This window comes from Pleurodeles waltl, chromosome 7 (genome assembly GCF_031143425.1).
Source record: "Pleurodeles waltl isolate 20211129_DDA chromosome 7, aPleWal1.hap1.20221129, whole genome shotgun sequence".
NCBI classification, from domain to species: Eukaryota; Metazoa; Chordata; class Amphibia; order Caudata; family Salamandridae; genus Pleurodeles; species Pleurodeles waltl.
This window is the reverse complement of record NC_090446.1, coordinates 924,405,344-924,424,834: the sequence shown is the minus strand read 5'-3', so window position 1 is coordinate 924,424,834 and position 19,491 is coordinate 924,405,344. Positions and strand designations below refer to the sequence as shown.

The 19,491-nt window shown below is 43.8% G+C and overlaps 1 long non-coding RNA gene across 1 annotated transcript in view; it reads left to right on the top strand.

Annotated features, from left to right (window-relative positions):
• Window positions 1-3,795: 3,795 nt before the first annotated feature.
• The window catches only part of LOC138247341 (uncharacterized), a 45,569-nt gene continuing 29,873 nt past the window's right edge, over window positions 3,796-19,491 (top strand). The window contains exon 1 of the long non-coding RNA XR_011194453.1: window positions 3,796-4,105. This is a non-coding gene — a long non-coding RNA (uncharacterized lncRNA). The remainder of the gene's footprint in view (window positions 4,106-19,491) is intronic.

The following is a 19,491-nucleotide window of genomic DNA, read 5'->3' as shown; positions in this document are numbered from 1 at the left end:
TGAAGCGGGCAGACTGTTTTGGAATGGAGTAGGCAGATTCTTTTGGATCAGAGTGGGACAGATTGGAGTGGAGCAGACTGTTTTGGACTGGAGTGGGGCAGATTGTTTTGGATTGGGGTGTGGCATATTTTTGTGGATGGAGTGGGAAATATTGTTTTGGATTGCTGTGTTGGATTGAGGCAGAGATGTTTTTTGGATTAGAGTAGGGCAGTTTCATTAGAGTGGAGCAGATTGTTTTGGATTGGAGTGGGGCAGATTAGAGTGGTAGCATTGGGAGTATTGGAGTGTGGTGAATTGGGATGGAGTGGGGTGGATTGGACTGGAGTGTGGCGGGTTGGACTGGGGTAGATTTCTTTGGATAAGAGTGGGGCAGGTTTGGGGGACTGGAGTGGGCAGATTGTTTTGGATTGCTGTATTAGAGTGGTGCAGTTTGTTTTAATAGGAGTGGGGCAGATTGTTTTGGATTGGAGTGGGGCAGGTTATAGTGGTAGAATTGGGAGGATTGGAGTGTGGTGGATTGAGATGGAGTGGACTGGAGTTTGGCAGGTTGGAGTGGAGTGTAACTGATTGGAATGGGGCAGATTGTTTTGGGTTAGAGTGGGGCAGGTTGTATGGATTGGAGTGGGGCAGATTTTTTTGGATTGCTGTACTGAGTGGGCAGTTTTTTTGGATTAGAGTTGGGCAGATGGGGTGGGTTGGAAGATTGAAGTGTGGTGGACGATAGTGGATTGGTTTGGATTGGAGTGGAGTGAATTGGGGCATACTGCAAGATAATGTTGTTAAGTATAGTTTCAAAAATTACACATGTGATACAATTTTGATTTGAAATATTTTAGAACAAGATAACAGTCACCTTTTGAGAACAGTGCACACAAGCAAAAAGAAAACGAGTGCAAAGTGAGAAGAAGACTTGGAAAAATAAAAATAAGTTAACTGTAGAAAATTCAACTTTTCATTTTTTTTGTCCAGTTTTTTTGTCCTTTCGTGTCATGCACCTTCAGTTTGCAGGGCACTAGAAGGTAAAATCACAAAACACAAGTGTAAAGTCAGAAAAGAACACTTGGCAAAATAAAAAAGTTACCTATAGAAAATACAATTTTGCAGGTTTTTTTATCCTGCTGGGCACGTTTTTGCTAGTCATGTGCCTTCTGTTTGCAGGGCACTAGAAGTTAAAAGAAGAAAATAGTACTTCAACCACGTCAGGAGCAGGGACTGGCACTGATTAAGTTGAATTAATCAGTGCTTAGTCCCTGCTCCACAGACGGGAACAGAAATGATGATATGGCCTCCAGTGCCGAATTACGAGGCTGTAAAGAAGAGTGCCACGCACGCCAACAAATGGTAAGCCACGAGCGGGCTCCAAGTCCTTTTCTAACTACAACAGTGTCTAGATATCAATATGCATGTGCTAGTGCAGGCTAGACCCTAAAAAGGGGGACTGCAGTTTAAGGAACGTGATCAGAGAGAGAAAAGAAAGGACAGAAGCAGTGAATTAATAGAAAGATTGCACTAGGAGACGAAGGAACGGAGCTGGTTTGAGGATTTTTGCCAAGACTGCTCTTGGTTCCCCAGTCCGGTCCTTAGGAGGGGTTACCAATGCCATAGATGAAGACTTTTAAGGTATTGTGCTTTGCTTGCCTCAAATGGAAAGGATAAGTAGAGAGTAACCCCATAGCATTACGAATGAAAACCACTGATCCCTATTGTGTGCTCCACAAGATCTGGTGTCTTACATATGGATGCGATGAGCGCTTGTCATGGTCTGATGGAGGGTAGATGCAACAGTTATTCTCGAAGCAAGCCCTTTCAATATATGAGTGCATGATTACCGACTAGAAAGTGCTGTGAGCCCTGCAGGAGGATAGAAGTACTACAAAAAAATACTTATACCATTCATTGCTGGTTTAGTAAAGGATCCAAAAGAAAAAGAGTGCGCTGTAAAACACATAATTTATGCTGCGTGTGAAATAGTCTTATATTTAGGACTCCCGGTTTTCTGTTTAAATTGATTTTTACACAAATACAGACAGAAATCTATTTTTCCTTTGTCTGTATTTATACATATAAACCGTAAGATACTACTGTATTGTTGTCAGTAATGGATAGGTGAGCTATCCTTTGCTCCCGATTCACACTGTGTGAATCAAGAGCAAAGGATAGCTCACCTCACCGCTTATAGTGACAATACAAAAGACCTTTTGCTCACCATTGCCCCACACTATTGAGACAATAAAAATCTGAGTTTCAAGGCAGTGCAGAGAAGTGTGAGCTTCAATGTCTGCAAAGTCTCTTGAAATGCACATGTGCTTATACTACAATAGCAAAGTTTTCAGGTGAATGTATTGTGTTTACTTAATTTGGCATATATTTAAATATATATAAACCTATAACTACTGAGTGCAAGTGTGTATTGTCTAGTTGAAGAACTGTGAAAAAATACTAGTTGTAGCCTCTTCTTTTGCTTGAGACACAAATAAATATGGATAAATACAGACAAAATTAACAAAACAAAAAAATATGGATAAGTACAGACGGAAATGTTTAAAAAAAAATACCATAAAACCGGGAGCTCTACTTATATAATACTTTGTACAAATGTAAACTATAAATGCAGTGCATTTCTATGATTTGAGAGATAATACCCACTTTCCCAACACTCGTTTGCATATTGTAACAGACTCTAGTCGCAGTGTTAAAAGGAGTGATACAGACACCGAACACAAGTTGCAGTTGACAAAAGCAAAAAGAGGCGGATTAACATCGATTCACAGCATTGTTTTTATAAATAATTTTTCTGTCCTTTCTTGAAGGTTCTCAGATCTTAATGGTGGCTGGTCAGTGGTGAGAGTATAGATAATTCATTTCAAGCGCAAATGCTCTCATCCCAGTGACGACTTTAACCGATTTATTTCTAACAGGGAGTTCTAAAACCATCATTGCCCAGCAAAATGAAAATCAGCGTCACAGGTTTGTGTCGTAGACGTTAAGACCCTCCGCTATGAGGGTCTTCATGGTGCAAGCTCCAGCAGCGTCCTAAGCTGTACCCACTCTCAAAGCTGCAGTCCAATGCACACCTATTACCTAAACTCTTTAAAAAAAGAAAAAACCTCCAGATAAAGCAAGAGCTACGAAGCTTAGAGTCTGGTAAAGATAATGTGGGCATGGCGCTCCACCGGATCTACAAAAGAAAAGTAGCTGTAGCGCCTTCAACAGTTTTCATTCCGATCAATAGCAAACCCTCTGCACCTCAAAACTACTCACTCCCCGGACTGTGCCTGTTTATTTGCTGCACCCAGTGCTTAATTTGTAAATATAAACGTGCTGGTGCCCAAAGCCCTCCTCTTAAACATACGGCTGCTGCAATTAAATGTGTGAACACGAACACTGAGGCAATTAATCCTGAAGCCATCTCGGGCCTCTTCAGTCAATTTAAAGCCACTCCCTGCCCCTTCAACTCTCTCTTCTAGCTTTCTGTTTTCTCCCATTGTCACGCTTTCTCGTTTTTCTCTTCCTCCGTCTTTCGCATACATGTCTTTTGCTTGCAGTAAATGTTTGAGGCAAAAAAAGGAGGTGCTGTCTCTCAAAAATAAGTGCTGCTGCTCCCCACCGAAACCAACAAGCACAAATTAATCACTGGCTGCACCTGTGTATAGCAAGGACGTCAATTCACCTAAATGCCAGGAGTAGCGGACGTGACATCACACGCAGTTTCACCTCTACTCATATAAAAACACACTCATGCCCAAGCATGCACAACATACATTTAAAAGTATGCTTTACTCACCGCAGCTTCCATAGAATGGCATATTTTGGCTGATTATACTCCACTTTTGTTACACTAATAGTGATATAGTCACAATATTATTAATTGTTAGTGTAAAAACAATGAGAGTTCTGGCTGTGAATTTGCCACCAGAGGTCGCAAAGGTAGTGCCGGCGTAGCAAAAGGCAAGCTAGGGGTCTCAGCTATGATCTCTGGCGACCCCTAAATTACATCAATGGTGTATAGTCATTCCGCACTATCGTCACCGGATATGATCGGCATCTGTGCTTTTTTCGCCTAAAGCACCGAGCATTGGCAGCTTTCTCCACCCCGCTTGCTAAGGTAAGGAGTATGGTATAGGTTTTCAGTTAATGTCGATGCAAGGTGTTTAAAGTGGGAAAATTAGGATTAGGAGGTTTCTCAAATTCCATTCTGCCTTTGTTTTTGGGATTATGGGACTCATAGTTTTGCTGTCGCACCAATACTGCGCAGCCAAACATGAAAAGAAAGAAGTAAGACTGGGAAAGATACTGAACGCGTAACACCGGGCATTTAAAATCTCTGATTTAACTACATCCCTCCTTGGTTAAGGCAATATTGCTAACCACTAGACAGCAGCCAGAGCGCAGAGAATTATTTTGATGTCATAAGTGAGTACAGTGCTTAATTTGTAAATAAAAAAAGTGCCGATGCCCACAGCTTTGCTCTGAAAGACGCGGTTGCAGCAATTAAATGTGCCAGCACAGAATACTAAGGCAGCGTAATCCTGAAGCCATCTGGGGCCTCTTTCATCCATTTACAGCCACTCCCTACCCCTTCAGCTCACTCTTGCAGTTTTCTCCTTTTGTGACGCCTATCCGATTTTTTCTTCCTCCGTCTTTCCCACGAGTCCTTTCCTCGCAGTAAATGCCTAATGCCAAAACATAACTGAAGGCCCTCAAAAATATGTACTGGTTCCCCTCCACCGGAAACCACCAGCTCAAATTAAGCACTGAGTGAGTAGTAGTTCATTCAGCACTTAGCTGTGTGTAAATGTAAAAACGTAGGCGTGAATTTTCAACGACAAAATCAAGATATGTACGCAACTTTACAGAAGAAAGGAGTTATTTCTCTTCTCTCTCTCTAGCTATATGTATGTGTATATATATATATATATATCTCCAAACGAAATTCTACACATGGAGAGATGCGCCGTACGCTTTGGTTCACAGCAATATGAGGGACTTTATTCACCACATTCAAATTGCAAAAAAAAACAGTATTCTTTCCTGACCCATTCAACAACAGCCTTAATCATAGGTGCATAGTTATCCAATTTGAAAATGACCACGTGATAAAACCGACCACCCATTAATCATGTGTCCTTAAAGTCATAGTCTCTTTGCAATCTTTTCATTAGTAGCGCATTAGAATTGAGTGCAATAATTTAACTTCGCCTGCTAGTGTCTTTTTCTTAACTCCTATTCCAAAGTACACTTTAAATATAATTTTCTTCATGCTATTGCCACTTATACATTATCAAAATTGCACTTCTTTGTTTCCTTTGCAGTGTCATTATCGTACTTTCAAAGTGCTCAATAAGCGTGTTCATACTTTTCCTTATTCAAAGCAGTGTCTCTGTATTTCCATTTAAAAGTGCACTACAGCTCTTCCTTGTATTCCTGCCTCATTAATGCGTTGAAATTACAGATGGCCTTCTTATCTTAGTTTTCACTTCATTCCAGTGCTGCTCAAAAGCTGTTAAACAGTGAATGAGATTAAGTCCATATCACATTCACTTCCCTTACCCAGTTTCACTTAATTAATATATTAATACAAACTTTTTCTCACGGTTGGGATCCCCATACCTTTGATCCACTATTTCTTCCAGTGAATAACAAGCGAATCCGGCTCCATTATATAATCTATACACCATGATTTCTCCGATTGGAGCCTAATCGCAAACAGGGCGGCCTCAGCACTGCGGGGACCGAAGACCTGCAGCCCTGTTCTGGATCATTTGGAGTCTATTGATTGAGGTCTTAGCTTCTATAGTTCCATAGTGCAGGTGCAATTTGATTAATTCCGGGACAGTGCCCAGCGCTCCACTTGCTGCCGCATCACTCTTGCTTCTGTGTACTCATTGCTTTTACCTTCATTTTTTGTGCACCTTCTCTTTGCTTTTCCCATATTTTCACTGTTTTCTCCTTGCTTTTCTTCCACTTTTTGTGTGCCTTCTCCTTGCTTTTCTCTAGGTCACACTGCTTTATCCTTGCTTTTTCCCTCATTACTGCTCCTGCCTGCCACCTGTTATTTCCCGCCTAGCCTCACCCACTACCATCCAGCGTCCCTCCCTTCTACCAGGACATAAGTAACGGGGGCCTTAGAGCGGTCGTGCCACAGGTGCTCCATAGGCGTTCCAAATGCAAGCCTGTCTGTACCAGGAGCCCTGGTCCCTGACCCACCCAGAGATCTGACGCTGCCGCTCTCCTCACCCTAAACACCTGATGACCCAGTGAATGCTGTTGCCACATCACACTGTAATCAATGATTTGGATGTTCTACACCAGCTGTACCTTGTCCTGCACAGCTACTGTCATGCCGCACAGCACCACACAAAACTCTCACCACAATGCGCTAGAAGCAACACACAAAATCTACTTCCTGCTCCTCACCGCGTGCTCAATGTGCAAGCACTCCACCAAACTATGGGACTTCATCACTACCCTCACAACCAACATACTCTTCCTCATCGAAACCTGGCTCAAACACATGTGCTCCCAGACATTGCTACAACAATACCTGATGGATATAAAATAACTCGCATAGCTTTCACCAGCTAGCCAGGAGGAGGAACAGCCATAATCGACAAACAAACCATAAAGTGCAACACCTCCACCAACAACTCTACCACCCCCATGGAGCACCTCAACTTCATGCTCTGCATGAATGACAAGACTGCTATCAGAGGTACCCTAGCATATCAACACTCAGGCCAGTGCGCCAACTTATGCAACACCATTGCAGACTTCATCATGCCCCAAGCCTTAGAATCCAAAGATTACATCTTCTTTGGTGACCTTAAATTCCACATCGACGACCTTAACAACAATACTGCACACCTCCTTGACAGTCCGAGTTACCTCGGATTAACCCAGATCATCCATGACCCTACTCACACTGCAGGACATGCGCTGGACCCCATCTTAATCTCCAGCAGCTGCTTCACATACAGCCACATAAATGAACTCACTTGCACTGACCACTCCATCATCCACTTCAACATCTCCAGGCCCCTCACTGACACCCCCAAGACATCAAGCACCCACTACAAGGCATGGAGCAAAGTTTAGAGGCCAAGCGGACTGATGCCCTCAAGACCTCCAGTCCTGCCATTGAGCTCAAACAAGGAGTAAAGAAGTTTAACGCCTGGATCACAAAGTGCACTGACAGCCTCGTTCCTGTCAAAAGCAGCTTCCATAGAAAATCCTTCAAAAAGGTTAGATGGTACACCTTGAACTAAGAACTGCTAGACAAAACAACAAACCGCTTGAGAGGAAGTGGCATTCCAGCAAAGACACCGCCATCAGGGCAGATTTCAAGACCGCCCTCAACCTCTAACACTGCCTGCTGAGAGCAACAAAGAACACAGCATTAACCATGCATATCAAAACTAAGAGCAACAACAACAAGGAACTTTTTAACAGCACTAAGCAATTCTCCAGCCCAGCGGATAGTAAAATATGACATCACACCCTCACAGGAGCTGTGCAACAAACTCAACAATTCTTTTTTCACAAGATTGCAACCATACACAGTACTTTTGACCCTCAACCTACACCTACGGACTTCGACAGTCACCACCTCCAGAACCAACATCAACCACAAGTTAACCACCTGGAACCTTCTTTCCACTGAGGACACCATCTGCATCATGAAATCCATCCACTTGGGAACCCCTACACCTCCTGCCTGAACCACATCTTCAATCCTGGAAACCAAAGAATTGACCAGGAACTTACCACTCTTAACACCTTCATCTACACTGCAACCTTCCGCCATGCTTGGAAACATGCTGAAGTGAAACCACTACTCAAAAAAAAAAAACACCACGGACCCCAGCGTACTCAAACTCTCAGCCAATCTCCCTGCTAACTTTCCCAGCTGGGGTACTGGAAAATATCAGTAACTCATAACCTACCTGGAGCAGAAGCAGCTACTCTACGCTTTCCAACCTGGCTTCCACAGCAATCATGGCACCAAGACCACCCTGATGACAGCCACAAATGACATTTGTACCCACCTTGACTGAGGAGAAACAGCTGCCCTGATCCTTCTCAACCTCTCAGCAGTCTTCGAGACCATATCCCACCACACCTGATCAAAAGAATCCACCACATCAGCAACTAAGGGGACGCACTCAGATGGATCACATCCTTCCTCATAACGCATATGACCCCGCTAGCCAACATCGTCAGATCCCACAGCCTCAACATAATCTCCTAAGGAGACGACACGCAGCTCATCCTCTCGCTCACCGATGACCACCCACCAAAACCAACATCCATAGATGCATGACAAGCTTCACTGACTGGATGAAAGAAAACTGCCTGCAGATAAGACTGAAGTTCTGATCTTCATCAAGAGCAGCAACACCTGGAACAACTCCTGGTGGCCTTCAGAACTATAACCCACACCCACTTTCTTTGAATATGCCAGAAACCTCAGAATCATCATTGACAATAGGTTCACCATGCAATCACAGTTTACCACTGCCTCTACAGCCTGCTTCTTCACTCTGGGCATGCTACATAGGATCTTCAAGTCGCTAACCCCACACATGAGATGCAGCCCGGCACAGGCCCTCATCACCAGTCGAATAGACTACAGCAATGCTCCCAATGTTGGAATCTCCTTGCAACTCCTACATAGACTTCAGACCATATAGAACACCGCAGCCAGACTCATCCTTGAGCGTCCCTGAAAATCCCACATCACACCATACCTCAGGTAACTCCACAGGCTCCCCATGTACAAGAGGTGCATATTCAAGCTGCTAACCCATGAAGACAAAGCTCTACACAGCCAAGCACCCACCTACATTAACCACCAGCTGAATTTCCACCAACCATCAAGAAGACTATGCTCCAGCTCCCTATCGCTTTCCCACACTCCATGTATCCACTGAAGCAGAAGTGGAAGACATGCCTTCTCCCACATAGCAGCAAAAACCAAGAACAGCCTCCCCAAGCATCTCCAGACCATCAACCCTCATGCAGAATTCTGTAGAACCCTCAAGACCTGGCTATTTGAAAGAGCTGCTGAGACCAGCAAGAATGGCTATCCTCGAGGGTGATTAGTCACGCTTTAGAAATCCTGTTTGATTGATTGTTTTTTTGAGTGGACACAGGTAAGAGCCAAGGAATCTTCCTTGGGCACATCAGCATGCCAATGCAGCAGCCAGTCACAGTGCTGATTTGATAGTCAAGTCTCAGTTCCTCGTACAGCCTCATTTCCAAGATCTTCACAACCTATTTAGCCTACAGCAAGGGATCAAATATCTCTTAAAAGGTCTTGCCACCAGGGGGAAGACCATAAGTTCGGCTGATTTCCCAACTAACAGAATTTCTGTTTTTTGTTAAAGAAGTCCCTCACATGATGATGAACGTGAACCCCTGCCCTGAGTGCCCCCACCTACAATGATGCCTGGAATGCTGGTGCTGATTTTTATTGCCATGGGTGAATACTGATCATGCTTGAGCACCAACACATAGGTCTGTATATGTCTGATACCACTGATTACAGTTTCTTTGGACTTCTAGGGGTGCCCAGAACATTACCCTAATAGCATTGAATGGCTACTGTCTTTTCCAGGAGTTAAGTATACATGAGTGCTGTGTGTGCAGCATTCCAATCAGTAGAAGTGAACTGGCCTTTTTACCTGTGTCACTGGAGTGCGGCCTACAGTCTTACTTATGTAAAGGTCCACTGCTGTGTGCTTAACATACCCTTGGGTAGTATGTAGTGATGTGCAGTGCATGTGGTGGGTGTATGTGTCTGTGAATAGTACAGTACATTGAAGATATATTGCTGTGCAGTGTGTGTGTTCTGCAATATAATATAAATTGATGGGCTCCCTTACAAAATATGAAGAAGGGCCTGAGTCTCCTATATCTTACAGAAATTCATTGGCCTTATGTTGAAAGGGGGCCCCTTGACGGATTGGGGGGGGAGGGGGCTCAAGTGTCGCTCCCTCCCCTTGCTTCGGGGACTTGTTTGTATTATAGGCACATGTTGGGTGCATGTATGCCTGTGAATGGTACCATACATGGAAGAATCTGGGTTTCAGGTTGAGAGACCCAGGGCTGACTGGAGGAGCAGGAAGAGGCAGAGGAATCCTCCTTCTCCCACCCTAGAGAGATTTGTGACTTGATGCATCCTGGGCCCTGGGTGGGATGCACTGGAAGAAGGGAGAGCCAGGCTCATCAGCATACTTCAAAGGATGCTCTTTAATTCAGAGAGTGGTCATTGGAAAGAGGGCTGGGCACATTTCAAGAAAGAGAATCATAAAGAGTAAGGCTGAGGCCCTGGGGTAACCTTTTTAATACACATATCACTGTGGCTGACATACAGATGTGAACCTTTAGTGTGAGTAAGTCATCCTTTTAGCATGCTCACCCCCATTTTTTCTAACTTATACTGGGGGTAACTGTCCCTAACTGTGCCCTGGGCTCTGCTAAAGAGGCCCAGTGCCCTGATCAAAAGGTATATGGTAATATTGTACAACTACATTTGGCAATCACAGGCTCCTGTAAGTCCCTAATATATAAAAGGGCAACAGGGATTCAAACCACCTATAAGTCACTAGTATATAATAGAGCTGGGAGGTTTAGTGGTCCAGTAGGTTTCCTGCACTGGAATGTGCACAGCTGTGTTGCCTAACGTCATTTTTAAAAGACAGCCCTACCTTTCAGACTGCCTTTAAAAAGTAAAATGTGTACAAATTCGACTTTGGAATTGAAGGTACTTCCAGAGTGATCTACTTTAGTTTTACATATTTGACCCCCTAAGGTCTACCATAGGTGCCTCAGGGATTGGGGTGCTAAGTAACTATAAGCAGGGACATTCTAAAATATGTTTTATATGCCCCAGTGAGGGAAAAACTGTCCCTTTGATTTCTCCCAATTGAAGATACTTAGCTCTATTGGATAGCATTGGACTATTTCACATAAGCATAAATATTGCTGGGAAGGAATTAAATGTGCCATTCAAGGGCTCAAAAGATCGGTAAAGGCAAATCCAACAACTTGTCACTGTTGAATGTATCATCATGAATACAGAAGAGAAGTAGTAGGACTTCCTTTTCTGTAAGCCAAAATCCAGCTTGCTAGTGGTACCTCCTGATAGGTCAGCCTTAACAGGATTAGCTGTGCTGTTTTGATGAGGTGATAAGTAGTCTGCACTGAGCAAAGGTTATCTGGTGAGGGGAGTGCTACAGCTGCAGATGGCAGGGCAGGAAGAGAGCTGGATAAATACAACTGGGCTTCAAAGGAAGCCGGATAGTAAGGTATACCAGCCAGGCCTGCTCTCTCAACCTATACCCCACAGTAAGATAGCAAGCCCAGGAAAGGAATTTGCAAATGGTCTGGAGGGGGAGTGTTAATGGAAATGAGCCACACAAGTAGGTTGGTTTAGCCAGGTCTTACTCCTCTGGAGAGAAATTGTCCATTTTGTATTTTAAAGTGAAGTGCTTTGTGGAAAAAGAAAATAACACACTTTGGAGGAAGCTGCCATGCTTTTGGGTTGCACCTTGCATCTCATTGGATAGGGGGGCCCCCTGTTGGTCCCCTAAGATGATTGAATACATATCTTGGAGCTGTATTGCAACTCAGATCTGCTGCCTGAAACCACCAAGAGAAGAAAGACTGCCCTGCTGGAACCCTGGTCTGAAACCCAAAGTACTGCAGTCTGACGTACTGCTTCTGTTGCACACTAGAACAGCCCGCACACTAGATCAGCCCTAAGGACTTTGCCTTGCTTCAAAAAGGACTGAAAGCAACAGGTTAACAGAGATGGCCAGTACCAACTGTCAGAAAAGTCCCCACACTGGTGTCAAGTAAAATGTGTGCAAATTCGACTTTGGAATTAAAGGTACTTCCAAAGTGATAATCTACCTTATTGTTATATATAACTCACCCTTAAGTTCTCCCCTAGGTGTCCCAGGGGTGGGGGCCATGTAACTATAATCAGGGACATTCTAAAAGGTGTTTTATAAGCCCTGGTGAGGGAAGAACTGTCCCTCTCATTTTCCCCATCGTAGATACTTAGTTCCATAGGATAACAGTGGACTATTTCTTATAAGCATAAATATTGCTAGGAAGGCACTAAATGTGTCATTCAAAGACTCAAAAGATTGGTAATGATATATCCAACAACTTGAATTTATCATAAGTAATACAGAGGAGAAGTTATAGGACTTTCTTTTCTATAAGCCAAAATACAGCCTGCTAGTGGCCTCTCCTGATCGGTCACCCTTAATAGCTCTAGCCAGGCTGCTTTGATGAGGTGATACATGCCTGCACTGAGCAATCAATCAGGGAATTTGTAGAGTGCACTACTCACCTGTTAGTGTCTCGAGGTGCTGAGAGGGGGCTGCTACTGCTCGAACAGCCAAGTCTTGAGAAGTCTCCTGAAGGTAAGGAGGTCCTTGGTCTGACGCAGGTGGCTGGGAAGAGAGTTTCACGTCTTGGAGGCGAGGTGCGAGAATGATCTGCCGCCGGTGGTTGTTCTGCGGATGCGTGGGATGGTGGCGAGGGCAAGGTTGGCCAAGCGCAGCTGTTGGGTTGGGGTGTAGAAGAGCCGTCTGTTGAGGTAATCCGGTCCGGTGTTGTGCAGTGCCTTGTGAGCGTGGGTGAGGAGTTTGAAGGTGATTCTCTTGTTGAAGGGGAGCCAATGCAGGTTTCTCAGGTGGGCTGTGATGTAGCAGTGGCGGTGGATGTCCAGGATGAGGGGTATGGAGGCATTTTGGATGCGTTGCAGCAATTTATGGGGTTTGGCCATGGTTTCTGCTTAGAGGGCATTGCCGTAGTCCAGTTGCTGCTTACAAGGGCTTGGGTGACTGTTCTTCTGGTTTCAGTGGGGATCCCTTTGTAGATCTTTCTAAGCATGCGGAGGGTGTTGAAGCAGGAGGAGGAGATGGCGTTGACTTGCTGGGTCATAGATAGTGAGGAGTCCAGGATGAATCCCAGGTTGTATGCATGGTCGTTGGTGTCGGTGCGGTTCCCAGTGTGGCAGGCCACCAGGAGTCATCACATGCAGAGGGGGTGGAGCTGAAGATGAGGACCTCAGTCTTGTCGGAATTCAGTTTAAGGTGGCTTTTCTTCATCCATTCGGCGATGGCCTTCATTCCTACATGGAGGTTGGTCTTGGCAGTATCCTTGGTGAGGGAGAGGATCAGCTGGGTGTCATCGGGAGATGTTAGCGAGCGGAGCCAGGAGTTATCTGGTGGGTAGAGTTTTGTAGCTGCAAATGCAGAGCCAGGAAGGGGGCAGGGTAAATCAAACTGGGCTCGAAAGGAAGCAGGACAGTAAGGAATACCAGCCAGACCTGCCCTCTCACCCTATACCCCCACAGATAGATCGTAGGCCCCAGAAAGGAATTTACATGATTGTCTGGAGGGGAAGAGTTAATGGGAATGAGCCACACCAGTAGGTGTGTTTAGCATGGTCTTCTCCTCTGGATAGAAATCGTCCATCTTGGATTTTAAAGTGCAGTGCTTTGTGGGATAAGAAAATTCCACACTTTGGAGGAGGAAGCTGTCATGCTTTTGGTTGGTACCCTGCCTCTCATTGGACAGGGGTGCCTTCTTGCTTGTCCCCTAAGACGATTAAAAAAATATCTGGGAGCTGCACCGCAGCTCAGATCTGCTGCCTGAAAACACCAAGAGAACAAGGACTGCCCTGCTGGAACCCTGGTCTGCATCTCAAAAGAACCGCACTCTGATGACTTGCTTCTGTTGCACACTCGAACAACAGCCCTAAGGACTTTTTTTTTGCTTCAAAAAGGACTAAGGAGTGGACTTCCTGAAAGCAACAGATAAACAGAGCTGACCTGCACTAACTGTCACAAAAGTCCCCAGCCTGAATTGCGTCTAGTGGACTTTCAAGGTTTTGGCCATGTGCATTGTGGAAATTGTGCTTCCAGCTTCCAAAGACCATCCCAGAGCTTCTGGATCCTTGGGTTTGTGTTTGGGGCACTTTGAATCCTCAAGAGGAACTTCAGAAAGAAGTTCCAGAAGTTTGGAGCAATTTTTGGAAAAAGCTCCTTAAGGTGACTCAACTGTTGACAAGAGTCAAGCTGCCGCTGATGAACATCGACTCAGCCTGAATTTCAGGTGTGTGTGGCTGAAGAGATGGAGATTTTCCCCCATCAATAAGACTTCCGGGATTTAACTGAGGTTTCACAGAAAGTTAAGCCGATGACATTGCATTGTATCCTGGCCTGACCAGTAGCCTCACCCGACAATGAGAGAAAAAGCTCCAGAAAAACAACCAAATCAGAGGGTGAAGCTTTGACCCAGGCCTCCTGCCCAATGTATCAGAGTAGGGCTCCATCATGGTTGGCCTCAGACTGTGACTTGGCCCCGATCTAGTGCAACCAGATGTCCCTAGTTGGCGCTATTGCCTTCTAAGCCATGGAAACACATTTTTTTATTGAACTAAAAAAAATTCATATCTCCAGTTCCTTTTATTGGATCTTTATCGTTTTTATGTCATTTTAACTTTAACAATAGGACTATTTCATATTTTCAAAAATTGGTGTGGGACTTTTATTGTGTGTTGTGTCTTACTTAGTTATGTATTGATGTATTTAAATGCTTTACATACCTGTTTCCTAAGTTAAGCCTGCCTGCTTATTGCCAAGCTACAGAAGGTTGAGCCAGGGGCAGATGTTTTGCGAACTTAACTGAACCTAAGATTTAGGTGGTGGCCTTTTTGCTAGTGGTAGGTGTGTACTTACCCCTACTAATAACCAGTCTCCAACATTTAGTTACGCCATTGCCCTCTGTTGCCATTGCTACTGCTGTAGCAGACTGATTTCTAGAGGACAGCCAAAGCAGAGGAGAGGGCCCTTTAAAATAAAGTAGACCCCCAAATTAAACTTCAAGGATTCAGACCCTAATTCACATTCAGTGTCTGGAAATGGATTATAAGAAGAGAAGTTTGAGGCCTGCAAAATTGTCGACTGTCAAGCAGCCAGTCGAGATGTCTGAAGAGATGAAGCTCTGCAACACTTCTGTCAGTGACCAGGACTGTGGGCTAAGACCTGCTAGTCTCCCAGCCTGGTGAGGATAAATCACCCAGGGAATCCAAAACCACTTGTGCCTGCCTGCTTCCCAAGACCAATGTGCCCTGTGAGGAAGAGAACACTGGGGAAGTGAAGTCTGGTGGGAGATCCTGGTGATTGGAACTCTGAAGCAAGGTTTGAGGAGACATCTGCACCAATGGGGTCACAGCCTGTGTGCAAAGGGAGGTCAGTGCCCCTTCATAACAGGAGAGACTACTGTGGAGATTGCTGCCATGTGAATTGGGCCACAGCCCATGTGTGGAGTAAAGTCAAGACTGATTGACAGGCCAGAAGGCCCCTATAGAAATTGCCTGACAAATAGCTTTTCAACACTGGAACACTCTTGACTTTAATTGGAGTTGGGTTGGGACTCCTGAGACCCAGACTACTAGTGGGGCTTGACCTGAATGTCCCCTATAGTGAATGAGGAATAACCACTACCCATAGTGAGGAGAGTGGGACTCAAGATCCAGCCTATTGAATCACTAGAGCCCCGACCTCACAGGACTGTGTAGTATTTGTCAACGGTGTATTTTACTTTGTGTTGGCATATAAACACTTTTTTTATTTTTTTCATGAAAGCAAGTATTTGACTAAACAATTATTTACTATTGCTATTGAATTATTTTGGGTTATGAGCATGTGATCACATCCCTGTGTCTACCTCTCCTTCAAGAAGCCTTGGACTGCTCACCAGTGCTACTACTGAGTCAAGTGCCAAAAGGGTACTTGGCCCAGTGCTCATGATCCAGAGTAGGTTGGGCACCAGGACTTCAGAAGCAAAATACCTCAACCCCGTTGGTTGATCCCAGTAGTTCCTGCTTGCCCTGTGGCCCTCTGAATGGGGTCTGACATTACAGCTGAATTTGAGGTGGTTGAGACCCATCCAGTGGACGACCGCTACAAGACAGCTTTTGAGTTGATGTGGGCTCTTGTCGGAGTCAGGAGTGAGGGAGACCACTATCTGGTATTCCTATATTGTCCACATAGGAAAGTATAGAAAAGCCAAAGAAATCTACTATATCTGCAAAAGGGTGGGCATAAACATTAAAAGACATAGGGCTCAAAGAAGAGCCCTACGGTATCCCAGTTAATTGAGCATGTTTTAGATGCAAACAGTTAGAACACAACTTGAAAAGATTCATGCTTTAGGAAGGAAGGATGACGGCGAAGAGCCTTATGAGTAATCCTACATTTCTCAAGTCTCCTGAGGAGATCAGGGTGTGATCCTGTGTCAAGCAGCATGCCAATCAACAAAGCTGAGTGCTGCAGTTCCACTCCTATTCAATGTCTCCTTGAGGTTTTCCATGACCCAAAGAAAGCAGGCTCCATACTGTAACCCACCTTAAAACCTGATTGAGAAATGTGCAGGATGTTGATGGATTGCAAATAATCTGACAATTGAGAAACAGGCCTCTAGTTTCCAACTTTGATGCATCTAAGGTGGATTTTTATTTCCAATTGTGCCTGTGGCCCAAAGACCCAATCTTGATGGGAGTCCATTGTCACCTCTTGTCAGACTGCACCGTACGATCCTAAAAACTAGCTGCATCATTTACAGTGCCGTCAGGACCAGCACTGTTGCTTATGTTTTGTACAAGCTCACAAACAACCTTGTTGTGGATTAGTCCTCCATGTGAAGCCATAAATTCCACAGTGAAACGAACAGATCCATAAACAAAGTTTATTTCCATTGAAGATGAAAGAGCCCGCAACTAGTGCTGCCGTAGTCCTCAGGACCTTGTCTCAGCTGATTTCTCCGAGGACGACGACACCACGCTTCAGTTTCAAACACTTTCAAAGTAAAAAATTACATGTGCCCCTTTAAACATTATACATACACGAGGCACCCTTTTGAACATAAATAAAATGACATAAACTTAACTGGACTATAACCTCGAGCACACTCGAAACCGAACGCGCTCGGGCACAGAACTAATTACATCATAAAGACTCACACTACAACACCTTCCCCCTTTTAAAATAATAAAACACCTTCCCATTAATGGATTCAAAAAATAATAATAATAATAATAATACAAATATAAATATATATATTTAAATACATTTTTTTTTTAAATCATGAAACATAGTATTCCTTAAACTTGATAGGCATTCCTACATTGTGTTTCTCACTAGCAGAGTTGGGCAAATCAATTGCAGAATTTGCTTGATGTAGCAGCAATTTGCTTGATTGTAGACTACAATCAGCAGGAACAGATGACACTGCTTCATGCTCCGAAACATCTACAAAATCAGACAAACAAAATTGCTATTACCACAACTAGTTTGTTGGTCCTCAATAAATGCAAAACTTCACAAAGCATCAACATCCTTGGCTGCTAAAATTTTACTTGCTTGAAGGGGAGTGATTTTGATAATATCTCTTTTACTCCAGCAATCTTTATTCTTCAACAAAACTGAACCTTTTGACACTTTCTCAACCTGTACAGGAGACATGAATTTTGAATGACCTTTCCTCACTCTCGTAGGAACTTTGACAAGTACCCAATCGCCCACCATAAATTTAACAACCTTAATTCTGTGTTTCTTAACAAATAATTCCTGAGACCGAACTTGATTCTTTAACACTGTTGCCTTTAGTTCAGATAAATCATCCAACCTGTCCTTGTTGAACTTCCTCATCCAGTCTGGACAAATGGCACACCTTGGAAACCTTCTGCGTAAAAGCACGAATGGACACACCCCTGTAGTACTTTGGGGAGTAATCAAATATGACCAAATTTTCTGTTTTAAAAAGGTCAAACATCAACCCCAATTGCCAAAGCAGTCTGAACTCCCTCTTTATGAAATGTGTTCATTCGTTCCACCAAACCATTAGCAGAAGGAGAATATAATGCAACCCTAATATGCTTCATCTGGTGTTTCTCAATAAACTCCTTTATTTTGTGTGAAACAAAATGTGTGTCATTGTCGGTTACTATTTCCTTAGGTGCTCCTTCCACTGAGAAGTTTAGATAAAAATGTTATAATAGAATCTGTGTTAGGAATAGAAGTAAAACCTACATATACCCATTTTGAAAAATAGTCAACCAAAACCATCATGTACCTCTATGAAACTGGAAGAGTTATAAAAGGTCCTGCAAAATCCAAAGCTACCTTCTGCCAAGCTTCTTGTGGCAAAGGAACAGTGAAAAGGGGCGTGGCCAGAGATTTCCAATGCTTATCCGAAACCAGACAAGTTGTACATCCATCAACAAATTTAGCTACCTGAGATTCCAAACCTGGCCACCAATAAAACTGCTTGAGAGTCTTGCAAGTACTGCTAACACCCCAATGTCCCTTATGTGACTCTCCAATGAGAACATCCCTCAATGACACTGGGGGAATACAACAATCTCCACGTAATAGTACCCCATCAACAAAGGATAACTCATCAGAAACTTGCACATAAGGATGCAAACTAGCATCAACATTCCTTTCTCTCGGCCAGCCTTTATCTAAGAAAGCCTTAACCTCTACCAAAATGTTATAATCTTGTGTGGCTGTAACCCAAACTTCATGTGATATTGGGCCGGAGTCATGTACAATGTTGTGCACCAAAACAGCACAATCATTCTCATCCTGACTCTCAACATTTGCCTCAAACGACAGTGGCAATCTGGACAGACAATCTGCACGGACATTCCTTCACCTGGAATATACTTCAGAGCAAAGTCAAACTCCTGCAACTTGGAAAGTAATCTCACTAAGCGAGAAGATGCTCTACCAGAACCATTACCATTAATAAGATGAAGTAATGGCTTATGATCAGTGAATAAGTCAAACTTCACACCCCAGATAACGTTTTTAAACCTTTCCACTGCCCATGAACATGCTAATGCTTCACGCTCAATGGCCCTGTAATGTGATTCAGCCCTAGAAAGGGAACGTGAAGCAAAAGCAATAGTGCTTTCAATACATTGATCAAACTGTGACAATACTGCTCCTAACCCAATCTGACTGGCATCCACAGTGATAATACACTTTTTGCCTGCAACAAAAGGAGATAGTGCTGGTGCAGTCACTATCATGCTCTTCAGTATAATGAATGATTCATCCAAATCTTTAGTCCAAACATACTTAGACCCTTTTTTGAGTACATTTCTCAATGGTTGCGCAATGTAAGCATACCCCTTAACAAAGCGTGAATAATATTCACTTAAACCTAAAAACGACCTCAGTGTATCTTTATCTCTGGGAGGTTGTGCATCCTGAATAGCCTTAATAAGTGAGAACTTTGGAGAAATACCTTCTGGACTAATGCTATACCCGAAGTAGTCAACCTTTTGAACATTAAATCTACATTTGTCAGCACAAAGAGTAATACCAAACTGTCTGAATCTATAAAACACTTTAGCTAAAATTTTGTTATGTTCAGAGGCACTATTTCCAAACACAAG